Consider the following 17696-nt stretch of genomic DNA (forward strand, 5'->3'; position numbering starts at 1 on the left):
ACTGACCTGGTTCATTGGAGAATGCAATGGTCTATTCCTAAACTGAAGTTTTAAAGCACTGGAAGAAGACTTCAGTATACAAGCAGGAACACAGATGCAGATTCCCTGATGCTTAGTTACTGTACTTTCAGATGCCCTTGGAGGATAACTGTAAGCCACCTTTGCCAACAATTAACTTTCACTTAAATAAAAAAAAAAAACACACACACCACTTAAGGAGCATTGTTTGCAGCTAAACTTCCCAAGGAATAAAACTTATAGCCATTTTACAGAAGTTTTTGCCTTCTGCACATACAACTATAAAGTCATTCGGAATATTTCTTTATGCTCATGCAAGATCCACAGTGAACAAACGGTGACATAGTCCATTCCATTAATATACAGTCCAAATGTATCTGCATGAACAAAGCAATAATAATATACTTTAGGTTGGTTTTGTGTCCCACCTTAATCAAAAGTCTGAGAAGAACTTGGTTTATTCCACAGACACTTGGCACCATTTTCTGAAACCACTTAAACCCTGGTTAACAAGGTTTATTAAAGAAAAACAGACACAGATCCACTGGTGCTCTTAGAAATAGCCACTACTCACCAATTTAATGTGTCTCTTTGAAATATGTAGAAATTAACATATCATGAGTATTATCTGAATGACCTCAAAGACTTTTATTAGGTGCTTTTCTTAAAAGAATTTTCAACAGTGTGCAATGAGAGTAAGGAAGACCACTACAATAATCAGTTCTGTCCTTAAGGCTTTCCAGGTGGTTTCTAGATTTATCAATGAAGTCTCGTTCCTTAGAAGGTTATTTTGGTATCCCTCAATCTGCTGTACTAACCACCATACTAAGTGGGTGACCTGAGCCAGCAAACAGTCTGCAATCATGCTGCTGCAGCCTTGATGATTGGGGCAAGGATGATCCAGATGCTGTCAGCAGCACACAGCCTCCCCTTCACCACTTTCCCCTTCATTTTCTACAGGAAACTGGTCGAGGATAGGTTGAAGCAGCTTATAACAGCTCCCAGTTTATCTTTGCTAATGCCATTCGGGTTTTTTTGGGTTTTTTTTTTAGAAGTCCAAGGTTGTCCAAAGGTTTGCTTCATGTTAAACCCTAAAATGATTTTTGAGAGAGAGCCTAAATTTCAGCTCCTAAAATTCACAGGCTCATTATTAAATAATCCAGTTTTTAGAAGTGATGAATACCCAGCAACTCACACTGAAACCTATTGCAGCCTTAAAGTCGCGCTGAAATTAGCCCATAGGAAGTGTCAAAACACCTACTGTTCCCAGTGGGGCTTGCAAGACAGAAGTGCAGCATGAAATGCACCTTACTCTGACCAGCACAATAAGCTCCCTGCTCCAAGAACAAAACTATTCCATTGCAGTGTGACTGTTACTGCATAAGGAATAATTCAGGGAGTTAAATAGAAGTGACCCCCTTCAGGCCACTGTTGTTGGATTTAGTGGGAGTGTCCCCCTCTTTTTCCTTCCCCCCACCCCCGTTTTTTTGTTTGTTTTAAGTTGAGGCTTAAGAACCAGGCTAAGACCTGGGCAAGCATGAGGAGTGCTGACCTCATCTTTTGTTCAGCCTCTCAGCCAAGGCCATGTGGAGCAGTCTGCATGACTTCTAAGGAAAGCCAGGATTTGCGTGAAAGCCCAGCATGTGTTGCAGCTTATTTTTCCATGGCTGCTCCAGCATATGCCTTCTGTGCTATTTGGTCTCGTGCACATAACAGCCTTAGCTGATGGAGATTCTCAGAAATTTCCTGTACAGAAAAGTGCCGTGGTTGTTAGAGTTAAGCAATGCCTGAAGCTTTTGGATTCTTTATGGTTTTAATATCCAGGATTTACTCATGTTGAAAGCCCTAGTTGGGACACAGCTTTTTTAGACAAAGCTTTCGCCATCTGTTCCTCCAAATTCTGAAAGCATGAACAGAATATTCTCCACAAGCATCTACAAACACAGATGAGCTCTGCAATTTATATTGGGATATACTACATACAGGGAAAACTGTTCATAAGATCTATGAGGTTTCTCTCCTTCAGGCATAAATTGAGGATTGAAGCTCTAATGCTTTAATTTTGCACCATAGTGAAATAATTCTCTGGTTTACGTGAATTTGCCATCATGCAGCTCTGCAGTATTAAATGGAGGCCCAAACCTTCTGAAACTAAGAAGGCTTATAAGATTTTCTAATGAAAGATTAACTGGCCAACTTCACTAACCCATCACCTACCTTTTCACAGCCCTTACAACAAGGTTTTGTATTATCTAGAAATTAATATCACCAAATAACTGGCAAGTTAAACTACAGCTATGATATAATTTAAACTGTTTCAAGCCATAGCTGCATGAAGAAAACACATGAATAACTACCTCTCTGAAAGTACAGCTCCTGATTTTTTGGTCTATTTCCACCTACATGACAAATCATACCGCAAACTCTACCCTAGTTTCCCAGACATTATAGGTACCGGTTGCCTGTAACTATGCTGGGGGGATAAAGCATTGGAGCTTCCCTAGAGCAGGCTTCTGTGAAGGCCTCTCCAAAGGATGACCTAGTCCACACCAGCTCCCAAGGGTGCAGGAGCCTGGTCAGACCCTGCCCACACCTGCACAGACAACAGCCATCCCAGGCAGACAAGGAACACATCCTTCCCACTCTCCTCCCGCAGAGGCTTCTATTTCCATAGTTTCCTCCAAGGTAAACTGGTTTGACAAGAAGCCACCACCACCGAGGACTGGAGAAACAATTTGACTATTCCCAGCACTTATCCCCAGCGCCTGTCACAGTGTTATGCTGATGCTTCCCTGCAGATGGCAAACTGTCCTCCTGCACCGGCCCACTCTCCCTCTTGCCCCCTTCAGAAGGGGCAGATATGCCTCAAAATCTTTGAAAAACACTATACGTGCAAGAAGGTGAAGGTCAGCAAGCATCACCCCTTTGAAGGTATCCATAAACCCTCATGCCCTCAAAATCAGTCATGTCCTTTTGTTCTCCTCCAAATACAAAACGTTCTTCCTTGTCTCAAAAATGAAGACAACTGGTAAAGCCAGTGCAAGAGTTGACAGGAACAAGTCAGTCTTCTGGTCTGACATGCATTGATGGTCCATTTTCTGCACCTTGTTACTTCATTTCCCCTTGGACAGTCTTAACCTTTACTGTTCCATAAACTACAGAATTCATCGCAACTCAAGCACAGTTAAATTAGCTCTCATTGTTGCAGAGCACTTGCTATAGAACTGATCAAAACCACTGCTCAGTTGTTTTGCCTTAGAAAAAGCACCTTTACATTAAAAAAAAAAAAACAAAACCAAAAAAAAAAACCCACTGCACAATACTGCACTGATTTCACTAAAAGCTCCACAGAACACAAGCCAACATTAATCATTTTGATTGCTGCTCTGTTTTGGTTAAAGTTTTGCACATTTATATCCTTGCCGGATTAAATATTAACATAGAGGGATATTATTTGACATTGTAAACTATACCCAAATTCAAAACTAAATTTTAGATGAAAATTATGAAACAATAGTGGTTCAGGTCCTCCTAAGAAGTTTCACGTTTTCATTTGAGTTCAGAAGAGGGAAAAGATTTCATATACAAGGATTTTCTTCCCCAACCCCCAGGGTTAGCATTATAGAACCTGCCTAAGAGTCTTTCTAGGCTCCTTCCAGTCCCAGAGCCCAACTGCTACAACCAACAGCCCCGCCGGGGACATAGGACATGCACAGGGCTTCCCAGATAAGAAAGGAGAAGTATCTCTCTGCTCCAGCAGTGACAGGGTAGTAAAGAATGTCATTTATCACATGAACTCCAGCACTCTCAAACCAGCTCACTTCCTCTCTTTTCTGGCTCCCTGTCGGCTTCACCCAAATAAACTCCGTCCCACAACAATAATCTTTTTCCATGACAAGGCCCCAAAACCCCCAGAGGTTTAAATGGGAACATGACGACAAAGCCAGGAAACTCACACTAGTTAAAGGAAGGACAACTGTCTATTAATAATATTCATGGGCAAAAGCATCTGTTAAAGTGGAGTTAAGCCTGAAATTAAGATTATGTTAAAAAAAGAATTTGTGAATACAATAAGAGAAATTTCTTGCATAAATTTTCAGTATGAATTAAACACCCAGCTGCACATAGCTGGCAGACTTCTGTTAAAAATAAAATAGTCATTCATATAAGCTGTCTATTTGGAAACACATTGATTTTATCCCTTTACAGAGAAAATGGAGACGTTTTCAAGCATCACATCTCTATGTCAAAATGAAACCTGTGCAATAGGAATCATACATTTGGGAGAACTCTACAGTTTCCCTGGGTTTGCAAAGCTGGGTTTTGGGGTTGGTTGTTTTTTTTTTTTGGTTTGGTGCTTTGTTTAAGAAAAGTCCCAGGGAAAGGGAATGCATATAATAAGGAAATTCTTACAGAAAGGAAAAAAACCTTTTTTGAAGAGACAAAGTATATGAATCCTGTCCCAAGTAAAATCACTGCTGCTGGTATAAAATCTGGACTTCTACTTTTAGAAGAAAACACTTTAATTTCCTTCCAAGATTTTTTTCCTTGGTCTTCAATTTGATAATATTTCCAAACTAAAAGTTTAGTTTCAAACCAAACAGTGGTTTGAAAATCTAGATCTGTTATTACTCAAGAGAAAGCTAAGAGGGTAAAATAACTGAGAAACATCAATTTCCCACTTTTATGCATTTTTTTTTCCATTTTAGATGTAGTACAGCAATGAAGAAATTTTAAAGCTTGAAATGGCATTGAGTTTCAGGGAGGCAAAAGGAACTAACACAGGCATTTCTAACACTTCGAGAGGAGGTTCCCACCAGCACTGGGTCCTGAGTGCCAGAGAAGGGGAAAGAGCTGTAGCACTTGCAGACTGCAGCTCTGCCTGCCCAGCATGCCAGCAGTGGGAAGTTCACCCATCTGCCACCAGAGCTGGGCCACCCAGGACCTAGGCAGCCTTCGCCCACCTTTATTTCCAGTGTTGACGAGACAGATGTTGCCGGCAATGTTCACAACAGGCCTGTGACACATCTGTTTTAATAAGCCTGTTTCTCAGATGCAGACAAAGTGGGTATGCTTCACCTTTGGAAAGGGGAAGGTTATAGGGACCTAGTGCAATCTTAATTTCAGATCTACCTGCTGAAATCTTGATCTGTGCACAAGTCCAGCTGCAGATTTATCAATATGTGCAAAAAAAGCTTTATCCTAACTGAGAAGTTAGTCCCAGCAGACTGTTCTTGTGCTAAGAAAGGGACTTGCCACATGCAGTGGCAATTGCCCTGTAAACGCTTCCCTTTTTGTGGTGGTGTTTTTCCCTGTCTTGCATCAGTGGCTTGAATTCAAGTAGGTTTTACAGCAACCCAAGGAACTGAACAGAGAGACAGTGCAGCCAATTTCTCTAACACACTGCCAGGACTATTGGCTTATCTGAGAGAATATATCCTTCTGACTAGGAAGTTGGTTTGCTTTTTTTTTAAAAAAAAAAAAAAAGAAGAAACAAAACACACTTTTTTTATTTTGAAGGATGGGGACCACTTGAACTTCAGGAATTTCAAAACTCAGAAGGCAAGTATCAAATAATTCCATTGATCTTTGAACTTAAAGGGGATACCCTCAAAAATAGCCTGCCTGCCTTTCACCTTAAAGCACCACCTCCCCTTGCATCTGGTGGGCAGATGAATAAATGGAGTCTCCTCTTCCCCTTATTTTGGAAATAGGAAGTTTACCACGACAGACATCCCAGCCACATGCCAATGTGCATGCATCTAGTCTTGCCAGTGCTGCCAAGCAACCCAGCCACGGGGAAGGCTGTGCCTACCCTTAGCTGAACCCAATCATGCTGCAGTACAGGGAATCAAAGCTGGAAGGGAGCCTTTGGAGTCACTTTTTTTGCTGAACCAGAAGATGAACCCAAAGTCAGTACCCCAAGGAGTAGGAGGACAAGGGACTTCAAGGCGCTGTTGTTACACAGCTGAGAATTTAGTAAGAGCAGTTAAAAGGAGAACATTTCCCAGGTAGGGTTTATTCACTGATATTTTCTTGCCTGCTGAACCGTTATTACTGAGAACATGCAGTTTAGTGCATTCCTGCTCCGTTTCGTGGCCTTCAGCAAGGTGGGGGATGGGGTGGGGGGTGATGAGGAGCAGGTCGCTTATCGTCTTGAATGGCCTCTTGAATGGGATACTACCCACTGCTGGGGGTTTGGTTTGCTTTTTGGTTTTGTGTGGGTTTTTTAATCCCCTTCTATCCCCTCACTGCACTCAAAAAAATTAATGAAAGTGCACAACTTGAATTAATCTAGTCTTACTTCAACGAAGCATCAAATTGTGTTTGCCAGAAGCAGTAATGTGCAAATCAGCAACCATTAGGAAACTGAGGGGCCCCATTTACTCCAGCAAAACTGTGTTGGTTTGCCCCTGTTGTGTGACAAGCTGCAGACAGGGTGTGGAGTCTGTCTTCAGACAGATAGGCATTATGGTGGGTTTACATTAGGACTAGCAGCGAGCTGAGACTGAACATTGCAAATAAAAGCTGACCCATCTGTGAGGAGCAGACTGCATCAGGGGCTGCTTCTTATTCCCCTTGCAAAAATTCTGTGCACAAGATGACAGTCACACTTTGAGCAGAACAGGCCCTGTGCTACCAGTCCTGGGAGGAGCAAGTCCCTACCCTAGGAATCAAGCCCTAAATAGTCTCTACCCCAATTTGAATGTGTTGGGAATCACAGTTTGGGTCTCCTATTGCAACTGTGGTTTTGACTACTTCCCTTATCTCTGTAACCTTGTTTCTACCACAAGGCAAGGTACCTCATCACTAGTCTAAGACTCCAGATATCCTCTAGCTACTTCAGCTTTCCAGTGTCAGAGGGGAATATATTAACATTAAAAATCAAAATTAATTATTTCACAGCTAGTCAGTAGCTTTTCAGGCTGTTTCTTAAACCTGAAGCCACAGATGCCTACATATATCCATAGCTTGGAAAGCACTACATTGCTCATGCTGGGAAGCACAGTAATGACTCAAGTCTCTGCCATGCATACCAGCACTGAGCACAAAGCACATAAAGAAAACATCTTCTGCACTTTCAGTGATGCTGATCTCGGACCTTCATGCTATCCCCCAGCTACTGCCAAGACCAGTGGCTACACAGCTCAGCATTTCAGCTTTCCCGCTTTTAAAAGAGCCAGTTGCTGGCTTGCTCTGCCTCTTCCTCAAAATGTGCCAATGGCACATAGGCTCCACTTAAAAACAGCTTCATGACATAAAAGCCTAAATCTTTATTCCCTTATTTTCAGTCTGTTGTTCCCAGCGTATTGTTCATTGTCATGAAAATGAAGCTTCTTTCTTCTTGGTATTTATAGCCTTCAAAACCCTGAAGACTTTAATGTTCTCACAGAAAATGAGTTTACTTTTCCTGCTTTTTGAAATGGACTTAGCCAAGTTCACCTAAGCTAGGAAACAGACTGGAGCATAAACCAAAGAATGCCTCTCTCTTTACTTCCACTTTAAAAGTGAAATTTTAAGTAGGGAAGTGGTACTTTCAGCCATTACATGTTCATAGGCTTGGATAAAGCAATGGACATAAATCTCATTCAGAACGACCTACATTTTTGTTGCTGAAGCTGACCCTCTGCATGAATACACTTCTGACATTTTTTCAGAAAGAGGGACAGGCACCTTTTCTGTCACAAGTAACCAGGAAACCATGATTCCTGGTGATCTAAATGATAGACAGCATAGTGTCCCCTGACCTCATAGTACTACAGGATCAAGTCAGGAGAAGCCTAGTACTGCTTAGCTTTAGCTGTTGCCAAAGAACTAAGAATTGAAAGTGTTATGAACTGTAAATAAAACAGAACAGCACTACCATATGAGCTTTGCACAGTCTTTCCAACTGCTTCCCTTCCCTGCCCCAGTGAAGAGATGCACATAACCTGGCTGAACATTTTCATTTGTTCAGCAAGGCTGCTGGCTGTTTGCACACCTCCAGACAAAGGGCTGATTATTTCTCCTCATTTTAATGACTACTCCTATAGGCAGGTAGGCTGCCATCTATCTCTCTCATCACTGCCTTTCCATTTCACAAAAAAGAAAGATACCTCCCTGTGGCACTGTGGGGAACACAGAGCCCTTTGCTCCATCTGCAGTACCTGCCTGGCAAAAAAGGCCAGGGCTTTTACTGCTCTGAATATCCCCTCCTGAGACCCACTATATTGTCAATTCATTTCACCAGCCTCAATAACATCCCCTTTGTGAAGGTCTGAAAGACAAATCCATCCTTGGTGTAACTCTACTGCCCTCGGTGGAGTTGTAGCAGAGTTGAATTTGGACCAAACTCTTCACTTTGATTTGCTTTAAAAGCTGCTTTGCCCATGTGTATAGTTATTAGAAGCAGATTCCTTCTCTCCCAATATCAAACCACTTCTCTGTACCTGCTATTTCACCTTAACACAGTCATCCGAGTTATAGACATGCCTATGTGAAGCAGATCAATAGATGCTCTCCTGCCCCTGCCAGTAGTCATTCAGCATCAGACACATCTTTGCCACTTATCTTTTTAATGTTTTCGTGTAGGAGGTAAGGGGGTTGGCAAGTATTTTCATTATTTTGGTGCCTCTGCTTACAGTAGATTGAAAGCTTGCCAACAACACACCAAATGCTCTCAAATTAAAGTCAGTTCGGTGGCTGTGATTAGATAAATTGTGACTGATTTCTAAACCCTTCACTTCTCAGCCATATATCCCTCCTGCTCCCCAATCACCTGTAGTAATGACTAATGCCAGGTTCCCCTAGTTACACTGGAAAAGGGGAAAGTGCTTGGGGATTAGACAAGAAAGTCTGCTGCCTCCCACTTATTTTCAGGCTTTCATCCCCATCAAAAAATTAAATATGATGAGAGAAGCCCTATTAACCATGTTGCTCCTCTCCTTTTCATCCCTTGCTCCAAGTGCTGTACACAAACCATTTTCCTTTCAGCTGGTATTAACTGCCATTTCCTGACTGCTTCCCTGACACATTCTTCTCCATTCACTTCCTGATTCATTATCATTTACACATGCAGACTTCCACTGCAATAGCCAGTATCTCTGTTTTTTTTAAAAAAATAAACATAGGGGTACAGACTCCTCTCTTTCACCATAACCATGCCAGCATATGTGTGGATTTTTACTCCAAATTTGCATCAGCAAAAGACAAAAGGTTCCATCCTGTCCACTGCTGGCCACCCCCAGCTCTCACAGAGGTATGAAAGCCAGTAGTTCTCAAACACCAATTCTTATTAGTGGTACAATTAGGTAGGCATGACAAGAAACATATTAAGCCTTCTCCACACCTCAAAGCATAGTTAGCAAGATGAAGTAATACTTGTATGGACCATAGGTTACTGCAATACTAATAAGCTTGTCTTTTCTCATAAATATGATGGCCAGTTCCCGTACATACTGAAGAAATAATCATGTGTCTTCGTTTTTTACTAGCTGTAGGGGAATTGCCACCTCCTCCTTTTCCTACTTTTCCTCTGAATATGGCTCCGTGGCAAAGGTAGCCCTCATTATACACAATTATTTTTTCTGAACTGGACTGCTGTAAAGAGCAAGGTTACAAAAATTAAGAACCTTCTCATGGAAGTTGCACAGCATGTGTTCTATAACACAATTTTCTCAGGAAATTTCCATTCTTATCATCCACCCCTCAGTTTCACTACCAGCACCCACAAAGATAAAGCAATTGCAGTCTTTCAGCAAGCCAGAGATAACAGCAAAGGGTTTGCCTATGAAATACGTCAACAGCCAGAGGAATTCTCACAAACTAAGAACTCATTAAACACAAGATATAATTAACTCTTTGCACACTGCAAATAGGGCTTGTTAACAAAAAACATTCCCTAAGAAAGGGCAAGGAACAATCTCTTATCTGATGAGGTTGCACCAAACAGTTTGCGCTACTATTTGCGGAGAACCTTCAGTGCCTGAGCATTGCTAATCACAAAAGATTTCATTAGATTTCTCTCTATTTTCATTATGGAAATAAGGTTAAGGATGGCTTGTTCTTTACAGTGTTTCCTTAAAGTAAAAGGATCTTAGATGCTAGGACTGCAGGGGACTGGTTGTCTTTTTACAGCTGCTGTATGACAGATTAGAATAAGCCACAAACTCCTCTTCATAAAGAAATAGGAAAGAAATATACACAGTTCATCTTTTATTCCTGTCCCCAGTACTAAGAATAGTGTGCCTGATAGAAATCTTTAACCAGTATGATATATTCTGGACAATACCCATCATAAACACTGGCTAATACCTGTCACAATTTTATCCTAGAGAGCACTGTAGCTCTGAAAACCCAGGCACACAGAAGCAGTTTTTCAGTGTGCCTGCCGTCTGCATGGCAGCTGCTATCCAGTTGTTCGGGCACACAGTCTGGGTTGGAGTCAGGCCACTTTCCTCCCCCAGCCCTCTGCAGTGTGCAAAGGGCAGCATTTTGAGGCAGGACAACAGCATCCCTGCAAGCACACCCCGCTTGCCAGCTGCAGTTGCTAGGGAACTTTGTCATGGCAGAAGTGTCAAATAGAGCTGTTGTCACAGGGCTGCCGCTACCACACTCCCAACCCAAAAGCCAAACCACTGCCCGTACTGCATGAAAATACCCACTAGCTCTGACATCCCTCAAATTGCATCAGCGCCTCTGCTCCCCATAGAGAAAGAGCCACTGTATTATGAAGCAGGTGATGTCGACTGCAAATTAGCATCCACCATCCCAACACAGCATCTTTGCATACAAGAGCACTGCATTGTTTTTTGAGTGTTGGTGTGTGTGGTGTGGTGTGTTTTTAAAAGAAAAATCAAATATGTAAAGTTATGTTTTCAGACAGCCAAATCGCATTGGTTTACAACTTTAAGACCATGTCACATGTTGGACAAGAGTCTTAAAAAGGATTAAAAATAACTAAGAATAAAGAATAACCATGCACTGCACCCTAAATGCTGTATTACATTTTTGACAAAAGCATACAACGTGGATTTGCTGCTGTCTTAGTGAAGGGGGGAAGGGAGAGTGTAGGTAAAAGCAGAACTCCATTCTGTCTTTGGCACCTGCTAGAGGAAGAACTGCTGGATCCAGCTGAGCCTCTGATCAAGCAGAAATTCTTAGATTGACAATCTGGTTATTAATTTTCCTTGCAAATACAGCAACTAATCATTTGGGGGGGTGGGGGTGGAGAGCAGGGGGAAGAAGTAAAAACAAACACCCCAACCATTTTACTTCCTCACACATGGTTTCCATCCCTTTAACTGCAAATTCTACCAAATGCTGAATCAATTCTTCCACGACCTTGCACTAAGTGAAAGGGCAAAACAAGAATCTCTTAAAATGATAAAGGTAAGCTATCGCAGCTTGTGAAAACAGTAATCAATAAGCCACTTCCCATTTAACAACCCTCCTTCTAACCAGATTGGGATTGAATGCACTCTGCCTACACTGTTCATTTATTAAAAACAAAAAAACCCACACAAAACACCCAACACACACCACATTCAGGCCAGCTGAATGCATGCAGGATACTGAATAATCCTTTTAATACTTTGATTCCAAATCACAAAATTAACAGTACACACCTTATCTAGCAACAGAAGTCACAGACTAAGAAGTTATGATCACCTTTATTCTCGCAGCAAGAGCAGCATAATCCATTTTAATTCTCTGCCCCTTTCTCCTAAGTATCCCAAGTCCTATTTATTTTTAATCTTTATCTGCAGTGAAAGGTCAGGAAAGAAGAAATACTCTATTCTCAGTTCTGTCAGATATTGGGAAATCTGTTCCCACTATTTTCTGTCTATGACTAAGAACTACTATTCTGTGAGCTTAATTTATTTGATTCTTGCCATTTCACAGTTATTCTTCACTTCCCACCTATGTCCTCCTTTTTAAGCTATAACATATTGCTAGAACTCAAACAGCTTCCCTACAGTGATACATAAATACACTTAAATCGCAGATTAATTATTTTAAAGCTGTCTGGGCTCTTCTGCAGTTTACAGCACTTGGTGTAACAAGACTCAGATCCTGACTGGGGTCTCTGGGCCTTCCCACACACAAATAACAGGTACACACACAACATTAGATGGAAGATTGTTAGTGTCCCCATCCTAAAAATAGAAGAAACGTAAGGCGCAGAGGAATGCAGTTATACTTTTAGTGGTTGTCAGGGTCATTTATAGTAGAAGCAGCTCCCACAAGCTTACTTTTTGATCGCAAGACTTTCAGCCTCCAAATACCTTTTGCCTATTAAGCTGGAATATTCCAATGTCTCCATTTTCCCCTCCATGCTCCATTCCTCCCTTTTCACTGTAGAGTATTTCATATTAGACATTAGCAGCCTTCCTGACTTTTTCCACCCCTTTTCATTTGCACAGTCTTTTCCTTGTGGACTTATCTACCATGACACACATCTAGAATGCCCTGTGACAACCTCACACGCAGCACTACACTGCTGCAGTGTTCCCACATTCCCACAGAGCAATCTCCTCTGCCTGATGCCCACCCGTCTTCTCTCGGGTAAGCACCCAATGCTGCCCTAGTCCTGCCCTTCCCACAGGGTCTCTGATCAAGCCTGAGAACTTCTCTTCGGGCTGCTCCATTTTGCTTCCTTAGTTGCTGACCTCCAACTACCCCGGTGCTTCAAGCAGGTGTCTCTTAGTGCCTTCATCATTGCGGTGTTACACACTGACGTTGTTCAGCCAGGCTGTTATTTGAATCAGCTCGGTATTTCTAAAATAACATTTTCTGTTACAGCTGCAGGCTTGGCCTTATGTGCCACTGCGTCCCAATGCTTTGCTCCTCCTCCCTGAGCAGCTGCCATTCCCTCTGGAGCCCTGGCAAGCTGCTTTCCTTAGACAGACCATCAACTCCCCTGCTGCACTCAGCAAGTGCCTCTCATCATCAGGAATGGGAAGCAGGACTTAATTCCCAACCAGTTTCCCTCAGTCGCTGGTCTCCTGGCGCTCCCTGGGCACTGGCCAGCTAGGCAAAAAGCCCAAAAAGAGACAAGCAGAGCAGCACAAATGATTCCCTGTCTGGTTCATCATCCCAATTTTAATTCAGTATTCTGTTTATTATCCAGAATATTAAACTCATGTCCTGCTTCTCTGCAGCCAAGAGAAATTTAGACTGTGAGGGTGGGTCATTTCTTTGGGACTAAAGCAAGCCAAGAGTGCCAGGCTACTTGTACTCCTGCTCTAATTTGTTGACATGTATGCATATACTCTGAGAAGATCAGGCTTGGCAATAGCAATTTGCAGCATATAACTCACAGATGCAGAACTGCTCTCAATAACAGCTCTGTTTTGCAGCATCAGCCAGACTGCTGCTCCAGCTTTGTTGCTTCCAAAGACTACGTGCAGCTTCATGAAACCCTGCAGACCTAATCCACAAGGTCTGCTTTTGTCCAAGGCCTGAGCTTGCTTTGTTACACGAAAGAATAACTAAATACTCAAGTCTGCACAGTGTCCCCTCATGAACACTGGAAACATTGAGAGTATGATTTGCCTACAGTCAAATAACAAGACGTAATACAGGATTTGCTCTCCATCCATTGAACTTGGAAAAATAGAGTTCTGAGGGAACAAAAATGTTCACAAATCCACGTCAAATTCAGCAAACAGGTTTTAAACAGAAGTGCAGATGGGGATTCTCAAAGAGGTTTAAATACTTAATTTTGACATTGTCAGATTAAGTTATTCTCCTGGGAAATACCAAGATTTTTTGGTTTTACATTTTCAAAATGAGTCTTCAACTTGTCTGAAATAATTTCTAAGAATCTGTTGGGGGGGGTCTGTGTGTGTGAAATAATAATAAAAAAAATATTTTGCTTCATGCCAAAGAAGAAAAAAGCATCAGTTGCCACTAAAGCAAGCATTTCCTTATTTCCCATTTTGTTGAAGCATACATGCGCAGACACCACTAAACAGTGGTGGCTTTGCCTCTCAATTTTTCTTTTTTTTTATACCAAAGTTCCAGTTTTTAAGCAGCTCTTGCTAGCATCAGTCTATAAACCACTCTGCTCTCTCTGAACCTACAGACTCTTTGTAACTGTAAAACTACTTTTTTGCAAAAGCTAGGCCTAAAACAGTAGTAGATTAAAAGAGTCTTCAAGTCTGAATCATCTCATAATTGTATGGATGCATTTGAAAAAATTGGATGTATTGCTGGAACAGCAGATGAAATTGCATAGGGCAGCTTAGGAGGCCACCCTACAGAAGTCTCACCATTTCCTGGGGACAAGCATTACCTCTCCCATCTCTATGCCACATGACCCTGTTTGAAAAAGGTGAGATTGTTCCTACATATATAGCAGCCAACTGCATTTCTTCCAGAATGTTTGCTGAAGCCTAGAACTAGAGCATTTAAAATGCAGTTCCATTCCCAAGAAAATACTGCATGTTTGAGTTTAGACAATGCCTCAGCAAACAAAGGGATGCCCATGCACTTCTAGTGGAAGAAGCCTCACATCTACACAGTTGGATGCCTATGGCACATCATTTATAAGTCAACCGTGCTGCTCCTAGAGTTGCTTTTTGCATACACTATAAGGTTAGATATATATTACTTTGTTTATTTTTTCTACTGTTTTGACAGCAGTCATTCTGAAGCAGTTTCTATGTTTAAAGGGCTGTTTTGCAAGTCAGCCAATTTGAAATCAGATCCAAGATCAACAGAGCTGAGTCCTTGAAGGCACGTTTTTCCAGCTGACACACAAACACACCTTCTTTTCTCAGTCACTAATTAGAGCAATGTTGAACCTAAAGTCTGGCTCTGCAGCATGCTCACAGAAACTTCAAAGAGACAGGAAAAGGCCCAAGATTATCTGCTCTGAACGTTCAGCTAAATTGCTATTTTTTTCCCCCATGGTTGCCGGGAGTGCACATAGCAGTTCTTTTTGTTACAGATTGTTTATGGCACTCTGCATATTACTAGCTTCACATACTTGAACACTTCATTGAAAATAAATAGATATTGCACTTACACCCTCAAAGAACTAAAGGCAGCCATAGCAAAGGAAGCCTTTTTAAAAATCTAAGGTCATTGACAACTTGGACATACACCATGCTCTCCAATTTTTACTTGTTACCTGAGTTAAGTCTAGCTCACCCAACACTAACCAGCGTGAGAAACACAGACACTACATTGATATCATACAACACAAAGAAGGGCAAGTCACAGACAGCTTCCTTAATGATTTTTGCAGTGCATAAGCATGTACTCATCTTCAAGATGATGCAAGTTGGTGTCAAAACTCAGAGATATCCTACTAAGCAGTTGGAAAGTGTTATTAGCTTGAGGCAAATAAGGCACAGCTCTTCCCTGGAAATCAGCTTATTGCCATTAGAAGATTTTGTACAGTAAGGATAATGCTGTATACACTGTCTTTGTGTTTGTCTGTTTCAGGGTGAGTAAACATGTACCTACATAAATCAAGTTTATATACACAGTTTATCTGCAATGCAGTCAAGAAGTGTATCTGCAGTACATAAGAAAACAAACTAGCTTTGAGCTAGACAGCTCTGTTATCCATAGGACTGAGACTGCAGATTCCTGGTATTCATCAAGGCCTGCAGAAGCCTATTCAGGATTCCAAGTGTGCACTCAGTAGCTGAGATCATGCCCCCAAAGAGCAGCTGATTTCAAATGGGAGCTTTACCACAGCTGTCACCCTTGAGGCTTCACACGGATCAGTTCTACCTTGGATTGCAGTGAAGGCATACTCCTACTAGTCCCTTAGTCTACATCTGGCTTTTCCTCAGAGAAGTAGAACTGCTGACACTGGACACATTGCCACAACTTCATGATGCTAATGTCACAGTTGATCACTTGGACTGGAAGAACAGGAGATAGTTGAATAACTGAGCCTGAAACTACTGGAAGACTTTTGCATTCTTACTTATAAACATGCAGTCTTGCAAGACTATATACATTCCCATGAAACTGCTCAAAAGCCTCCCACAAATGCTGATATTAACGATAAAGGTACTGAAGAACCTCACCTGAAAGTACAGTGCCTCACACAAGTGGGTATTCGCTGGGCAGAAATTCTTTAATGTTATGCATAATTTAAAGTCATACTTAGAAATTAAAAGACACAGGTAAATCAGAGTTGACTGCTGTGTCTTATGTGACCTTAAACAATTTCTGTCTCCACGTATTCTACCACGAAAAAAATGTACTAGCAGACGGGAGAATTCATATACAGAACTACTTAACACACATTGATTCTCTTGAATAAGATGTAATAGGTGCAAAACAAATTATTTGATACTTTTTACAGGAGGGAGAATGTCTGCCACTTGAAAAAGATTTTGGGTGAACGGTCAGTCTATTCATCAGATCATAATTACAAGATCCTCCCTACACATTCCCTTACTGGCAGAGCCTGGGCAGAAGCCAAATATGGTTTCTGCCCAAAACATGATCCGTAAAGAGTTCCAGCTCTTCAGAGCATGCACTGACTTAGGTTCAACCTTCTCAGATGCCACACAGCAAGCTTTACACAGAAAGTTATAATTTTAAAGAAAGCCATCAAAGCAATGTACACCCTATGTAGTTCTTTAGAAGAAATCCCTTGTGTCAATATTATTTCTGTCAGTGATACAAGCGTCCCATTCTCAGTCACTCTGTGCTCATCCCTTCCTCTTAATTCCATGATTTTTCAGCCTCCTAATTTTTTCTGATTATTCACAATCATATACAGCTAAAGTTTGATCCTATCAAGATCAAACTTGAAAGTCAAGCACATTTTGACACTGCCTTTCAGGTGAGTTGAAGAAAGATTTATTTGCAAAAACAAACTCAGAACCACTTTCAGGGAAATATTTTCCAGACTAGGCGTATCATCATGTTTTGTTGTGTTCAAACAAACAGCTATTTCAGTAGAACTTTTCATAAGTGTCTTATAAACCTTTTCTCAAGAAATCATGCTAAATTGAAATAGTGAAGTTAATAGAATTTCTGCATTCATGGAGAGAGATTAGGATCATGTATGTGAAACTTAATTATGCTAAGAACTAGACAGTAACACAGGTCTTTTCCATCAACCTGCTCTAGAGTTCACAGCCAGCAACAAAACCCTCCAACTCGTACATGTTCAGTTCCACCTAATTTGATGAGGTCTTCTACAGGTTACAGAATTCATTCTTTTATATAAGTGCCATATTTCACAAATAATCAGATTCCAAAGAACCAAGAACTCCAATGGCCAAGGAACAATTATGAGAGGTTCTACATCAAGTGTACAGGAGTGTCTTCTCTATCCATTGTATTATCAGCAGTAGTTAACACCAAAAACTATAGTTTTTAAGAAAGGAAACAAACATGATTTCTCTCACTTATGCTGACAAAACTCAAGAGTAACCTTACTGAATTATGCTGGCATGAGACAGCAGCCAGACTTCCCCTGAATAAAAGGATACGGTTGACAACAGAACACAATGCCCAGTGATGAAAAGCAGTATGTGAAGAATAAGTTATCAGAAATTAGGGACAACAGTATCTGTAGGTGATTTCAGGAGAGCCTTCATTTTAATTTGAATTAGAATTATTTTAATACCACTGAATACAAAATCATCCCCAGAAGATTAAAAGTCTTTGTTCAGGGCAGCGTTAATGTACAGTGATTCTCTTCCTTCAAGGAAAGG

At 41.3% G+C, this 17696-nt stretch overlaps 1 long non-coding RNA gene across 1 annotated transcript; it reads right to left on the reverse strand.

Annotated features, from left to right (window-relative positions):
* Positions 1–5495: 5495 nt before the first annotated feature.
* Positions 5496–16057, reverse strand: LOC308072915. Its single transcript, XR_013931845.1, has 2 exons — positions 15947–16057; positions 5496–15908 (listed from the first exon to the last, which is right to left on the reverse strand). It is a non-coding gene; the product is annotated as an uncharacterized lncRNA (long non-coding RNA).
* Between the last annotated feature and the right edge of the window lie 1639 nt (positions 16058–17696).

Source organism: Falco punctatus (assembly GCF_963210335.1).
Source record: "Falco punctatus genome assembly, chromosome: 13".
NCBI classification, from domain to species: Eukaryota; Metazoa; Chordata; class Aves; order Falconiformes; family Falconidae; genus Falco; species Falco punctatus.